The sequence below is a fragment of the Tamandua tetradactyla genome, chromosome 4 (assembly GCF_023851605.1).
Source record: "Tamandua tetradactyla isolate mTamTet1 chromosome 4, mTamTet1.pri, whole genome shotgun sequence".
Taxonomy (NCBI): domain Eukaryota; kingdom Metazoa; phylum Chordata; class Mammalia; order Pilosa; family Myrmecophagidae; genus Tamandua; species Tamandua tetradactyla.
Window position 1 is genome coordinate 74,298,206 of NC_135330.1, and position 6,437 is coordinate 74,304,642.

Here is a 6,437-nt window from a genome sequence, read left to right on the forward strand (position 1 = left end):
TTCTTAGAACATTTGCATTAATTCACAAAAAGAAATAAAAAGAAAAAAGAAAAAACTCATACATACCATACCCCTTACCACTCCCTCTCATTGACTGCTAGTATTTCCATCTACCCAATATATTCTAGCCTTTATACAATCCTTTTTAATGTGTTTTTTCTAAAGACCTACAAAGCTATTTTTTTTAAAGAGACAGTAAGTTTCTTTTTTATTCAAAGGTATAACCGGATAAGTAGATTTGTTTATAACCATTCCTGTGAAATACTTTAAAAAATACGAAAAACTTCTCTGCAAATATCCGATACATACCTCAACTATGATGACCCAATTTGTGGTGAGTGATGTACGCGATTAGGCAGAAATAGGCCAGCTCACACTGGTAGACGAACTATCATGTGCTCAGTCAAAACTCCATTTGTGGCCCCACTTCTTGATCGATTTCTATTCCCACTTCTTCGACTGTCCTGCCGGCTTCCTGACCGACTCCCCTGTTGACTCAGTCTACCTGACCGGCCACCAGATCAGCCATCTGATCAGCCTGATCTGCCCCCTGACCACCCACTCCTCTGTCTGGAACTAGAAGACATATTTCCAGCATAGTAGTCTTCAATTTCAGGTAATTGGGCTGGCACTAAGAGTATCCAGTCTGAGTCACGCCACTCTGCCTGTAACCTTTCTGAGGATGTGGGACCATCAAAGCAATCACCATATTTCCCTTTAGGAAACACCTTCTGATAATTTGGGATGCAGCATTTCTATCCAACTTTCTGTGAAGCTCTTTCCAAGCACAGGTCGCATCCTATATTTCTTCTGGGTTTTCCAGAGTCGTCGTCACAAACCCTTTATCAGAGGTGAATAAAGATCATGGTTCTAAAGTTGATGCAGCAGAGATGTGTGCTCATGCTGCAGCCAATGCATCCATTGCTCCTTTCTCTTCTATCACTCCCTGAGCTGATGGTCAGAAAAAATCAATAGCAGCGTAAGAAACAGAAGCCAGAGACCTGATGGCATCTGTGTTTTCAGATTTAACTAAATCTATCATAGAAGGAACATCTACATGTTTAAATGTAAATCCTGCTTTTTGTTTCACATATCTTAATTGACCTCTTTCTCTTGGTTGATAAAAACATATACAGATCCCTATCTGACCGGCTCTACCTGTGCGTCCAGAGTGATGAATGTAAGACTCAACATCCAGTGGAGGGGAACTTTGAATCACCAGGTCAACTTCAGGAACGTCCAAACCATGGGCAGCAACATTGGCTGCCATCAAAATTTTAAAAGGACCTTCTCTGAAGCCTAGAAGTATAATTTCCCTTTGTGATTGTTAAGTGTCCCCCACGGAAACACTGAGCATTCTGTTTTATGTGTGGATTCATGGCCATTTCAGTCACATTCCTCTTGGTCTCTACAGAAAATAATAGCCCCCCCTTCAGTTCCACTGCAAACTTGAAGGACATCTCCAATAACTGCTGGCCTCTGAGACCAGTGGCACTGGATGGCCAAGTGTTCCACAGTATTTGCAGTCTTCTGGGTCATTTTTCCATCAAGATCAATTTGTTCAAATCTGGATTTCATGTATTTTTTTTGCAACTTTGATACCCACTCTGCGCAATTGCAGAAAAAAATCAAAGTCTGAGAATTGTCTTCAGAAGCAGTTTTGTAGGGTTCATGGATAACACCTTCAACATGTTCAACAAAACCTAAATCTAACATTTGATCCACTTCATCAAGCACAACTGGTGCAGTTTTGAAAGGTCCACGTGGCCACTCCTTGATATGACCAGGGGTCCCAACTGTTATATCAATATCATTTCAAATATGATTAATCTGGCTTTGATATGATGTTCCACCATAAAAGCACACCACATTGAGTTTCCTACTTATGTCTTTGAAGTCTTTGGCTGCTTGGTTTGCCAGTTCCCTTGTTGGAGCTAAAACAAGTACCTTTGGTGAGTGGCTTTTAAAAATTGTCTCAATTTCTTTGGAGTTTTTCAATCAAGGGGATGGCAAAAGAAAATGTCTTCCCTGTTCATGTCTGTGCTTGAGCAGTTAAATCTTTTCCTTCATATACAGGATCAAAGATCTTAACCTGAATAGGAAAGAGAGATGTCAGCACTCGACCTTTCAGAAGTTTTATATTTTCTTCAGGGATAGGAAAATTGGAGATGACTTCTTTCTGTTCACATGTTAGGGCCTCCTCCAGTTTATTATCACTTGATTTATGGGTGGAACTACCTAAGGATGTCAATTGCTTTGATTTTTTTTTCAAATTCGTCAATATCTACATTTGGCAAATCTTTTCTTTTTGATATATGAGAATTAGAGAATTCATTTGAATGTCCACTAAATCCTTCTTCAGCGTCACCATTTAGCGTCTCTTTCATTTTAGCTTTTTTTGGACTTGGGAACATCCAGGTCTTCTGTAACACCCTTTTCTTTTGTTTCTGATTTCTCATGTGAGTCATAATCGTGCCTCGACTTCCTTCTGTCACTCCAGCAGTGTGTAATGTTTTCAGCTTATTTCATTTAAATCTTCACAACAACCCAATCCCTTATCCGAAATTCTGACATCTGAAAGTTCTTTGCCATTTTGCGGGTGAGGAGACAGAAGTGGTTAGAAGTTAAGTAACTTTCCAAAGACTCACATATGGGATTTCTTTTCTCCTTTCCTTCCTCTGGCTCTCGGACTCCTCCAAGGGTTGCCTCCAGCTCCATGACGTGCCCCCCTATCACTCACTGCTGCTGCAGGGGCCACCTCCCTCTGGGCACCTCCCTCTGGGCACCTCCCTCTGGGCACCTCTCTCTGGGCACAGAGGCCACAACCACCTATGGGCAGCGACAGGGTGAAAGGAAGTGGGAGTGAGGCGGCCACCGGCTAGGGCCGTGTGTCATTTCCTGTAAGATTTTCTTTAAGTCAATAAATTTTTATTTAAGGTATTGTGCATGTTGAGTTTTATTCCACTGTTCCAAGTCACCTTAGTCCCTTTAAAGCTTTGAGGCAAGATTCATCTTCAAGATAACCTCTCTTAAAAGGAATCCACAACTGTTAAGACAGTTCTATATAATAACTTATTTATTTCACAGAAATCATAACATGGCCTAATAGCATCCCAGCAAGGTTGTTATCACTTGGATTAGCTGGGCAAAGTGAAAGAGCCTAGGCTGAACTGTCCAATAGCCATTAACAGAATTCAAAGACATAGCACAAAAAAAAGTAAAGTGAGTGAAAGATAATACTTTACATTCTTTCTATTAAGCAGTGATGCAAGCAATGGAAATTAAACAAAGGGTAGAATGTTCCCAATAGGCTGGATTGCTAGCAAAGTAGCAAATAGAGAAAGCCTAGTGGGAAGCTTTTTTTATTGTCAATTCCGCAGCAAATTAGAAACTGCATTCTAAAAGCCTTGGTAATGACCAACTTCCTATAAGGTTTTTAAGAGGAGCTAAATGAAAATAATTTTGTTATTTTATGCAATTTGCTAAATTCTTAAGAAGCTTATTAGAACAAATGAAACAAAATTATACACAATCAAATTACTAATGTGACTCCAACAACAGAGGAAATGAACTTATTTTCCTTTATGTAGTATTTTATTCTTAAAATTCTGGTGTAAGTTCTAAGTTATCAGTGTATTGGTGTAAGTTATTTCTAACTTAACCTTCAGTTGGCATAGAGAAATCTCTTCTTTTGTCCATAAAGGGTATAATACTTATATTTTGAAAGAAAACCTTTTCTTTCTCCTTTCCTTCCTCTGGTTCTCGGACTCCTCCAAGGGTTGCCTCCAGCTCCATGACGTGCCCCCCCATCACTCACTGCTGCTGCAGGGGCCACCTCCCTCTGGGCACCTCCCTCTAGGCACCTCCCTCTGGGCACCTCTCTCTGGGCACAGAGGCCACAACCACTTATGGGCAGCGACAGGGTGAAAGGAAGTGGGTCCTTTCACCTTATTGGCTAGCATGGCACAGTGTACGGGGTTATAACTTTTTAAAGGTTAAAGTTGTATGTATTATTAAAAATTATTTAATTAATTGTTGAAAAATGAGTCCATATACCTGGTACAGTATTTAAATGGTACAAAAAGGCATGCAATGAAAAATAAAAATTTCCTTCTTATCCTTGTCTGTCAGCAACCCAGTTTCTCGTGAGAGTCAACCCAAACAGTTTATTATATATCCTTCCAGAGATAGTCAGTCTATGCTTACAGATCCATGAATATATATATATATATTCAAAAATTTACACAAATATTAGCATAGTATACACATAGTTTTTGTCTTTCTTTTCACTAGGCAACATATGATGAGATTATTCCATTTCAGAACCTATAAAGTTGTACTTTTCATTGTATGGACAAAAATATCCTGAGTCAACCTCCTGCCAATGGATTGTGTCCAATCTTTTTGCTCATATTCAGTGAACAGCCTTTTGCCTATGAAATGAGCACATGTTGGCGCATTTCTAAAAGATAAAGTTGTAGATGTGGAGTTTTTAGGACACAGGGACTGTGTTTTAAAAATTTGATAGACAGGGATGAATTGCTACCATTAAAAATAGCACCAGAACTAAAGCAGGTAATAAAATTCGGACTGTTTTTACATCATATTTATTTACTAGATTATGGTGTGTTCATGTTTGTCAGATGCAAAATGAAGAATATAGACCCTAAATTCAAAATAATTGTAACTGCAGACAAGGACCATCCTCGTGCTGTGCGGAGCCAATCAAATGTGTTTTGATGAGAGAACAGGAGATGATTCTATTACAGTGTTCTATAACTTGGTCTCCTTGCTAGAGACTGAAAACAAATATTTTGCAGTATGTTTCCACCAGACCTCTTACCTTGTCACCAACATGTCACATTCCTTGAAGCCCTTATAAGTTTTTTAGTTCACCTTTACGGATTCCTGGGGGAAACATCTATATATCACCATTGAAGAGTCCATATAAAATTTCAGATGGTCTACAAATCCAACAAAAATAACTCCAAGATCAAGAATCTTAGTATTGATTGCTGAATTATTTGGGACTTCTGAGGAGTTCCAGAAAATAAATCAGATGGTGTGTGTGCTGGTCGGAATGGAAGTATGCCCCCTAGAAAAGCCATGTTTTAATCAAAATCCCATTTCATAAAGGTAGAATAATCCCTATTCAATACTGTATGTTTGAAACCATAATCAGATCATCTCCCTGGATGATATGATTTAGTCAAGAGTGGTTGTTAAACTGGATTAGGTGATGACATGTCTCCACCCATTTGGGTGGGTCTTGATTGGTTTACTGGAGTCCTATAAAAGAGGAAGACATTTTGGAGAATGAAGGACATTCGGAGAGAGCAGAGAATGCTGTAGTACCATGAAGCAGAGTGTTCACGAGCCAGAGACCTTTGGAGATGAAGAAGGAAAATGTCTCCTGGGGAGCTTCATGAAACAGGAAACCAGGAGAAGAAGCTAGCAGATGACGCCGGGTTCACCATATGCCCTTCCAGATGAGAGAGGAACCCTGACCGTATTCACCGTGTGCCCTTCCAGCTGAGAGAGAAGCCCTGACTGTGTTCGCCATGTGTCTTCTCACTTGAGAGAGAAACCCTGAACTTCATCGGCCTTCTTGAACCAAGGTATCTTTTCCTGGATGGATGCCTTTGATTGGACGTTTCTATAGACTTTTTTTAATTGGACATTTTCTCGGCCTTAGAATTGTAAACTAGCAACTCATTAAATTCCCCTTGTTAAAAGCCATTCCATTTCTGGTGTATTGCATACCGGCAGCTAGCAAACTAGAACAGTGTATAACAGCGACCGTGTACTCAAAAGAAGTGTTGAAGGAAGCAATCCTCCTAAACTACTAAAAAAACTATGCTTTGAAATTGAAGGAGCAGATGAAGCAGGTGGGAGTAAACACCTTCCAGGGGAGTTCGAGTTTCAACAGAAACTAGCAGAAATGACATCTACTCAAACATGAATGCAAAAGCAGAAAATGAGCGAGAGCATGGATACCTCAAACAAGGAGGAAAGAGAAAACCCCAGCCCTGTGTGTGCCTGTGGTTTTGATGTCCTCCGAAGAGCTGACTGCACAGTTCGCCTGGGCTTCATTTCTAGTTGTATTTAATACACATCTGTGGCTCTTCCCCCCCCACCCCCCACCCCACGGCTCTTTTTGTGGATTTAAAGTGTGCAGATGCTAGTTAATTTCTGTATGTGTGAGTCCTAAGCCACTTGCAATGTTGTAGTCAATAGTTTATACTTTGTTATTGTATGCGATTGAAAATCTTATGTATATTTTGCCATTTATAAGATTGCAACAGATTATTCCGTTTCCAAAGTATAATTGCTCTGTTTTACAAATGGGGAGGATGCCCCCAAAATGAGACATCTTGACAACCCATGCCTATCTTTCTGAGTACTTTGCCTTCTTTTGGAGCATTTTTGTGATGTTT

The 6,437-nt window shown here is 39.9% G+C and overlaps 1 non-coding gene and 1 pseudogene across 1 annotated transcript; both read right to left on the minus strand.

The window, feature by feature from the left end:
* Positions 1-533: 533 nt before the first annotated feature.
* Positions 534-2,718, minus strand: LOC143680293 (ATP-dependent RNA helicase DDX50 pseudogene; annotated as a pseudogene).
* A 577-nt stretch (positions 2,719-3,295) lies between these two features.
* Positions 3,296-3,420, minus strand: LOC143681960 (small nucleolar RNA SNORA32). The gene has a single exon (XR_013174994.1). It is a non-coding gene; the product is annotated as a small nucleolar RNA SNORA32 (small nucleolar RNA).
* Between the last annotated feature and the right edge of the window lie 3,017 nt (positions 3,421-6,437).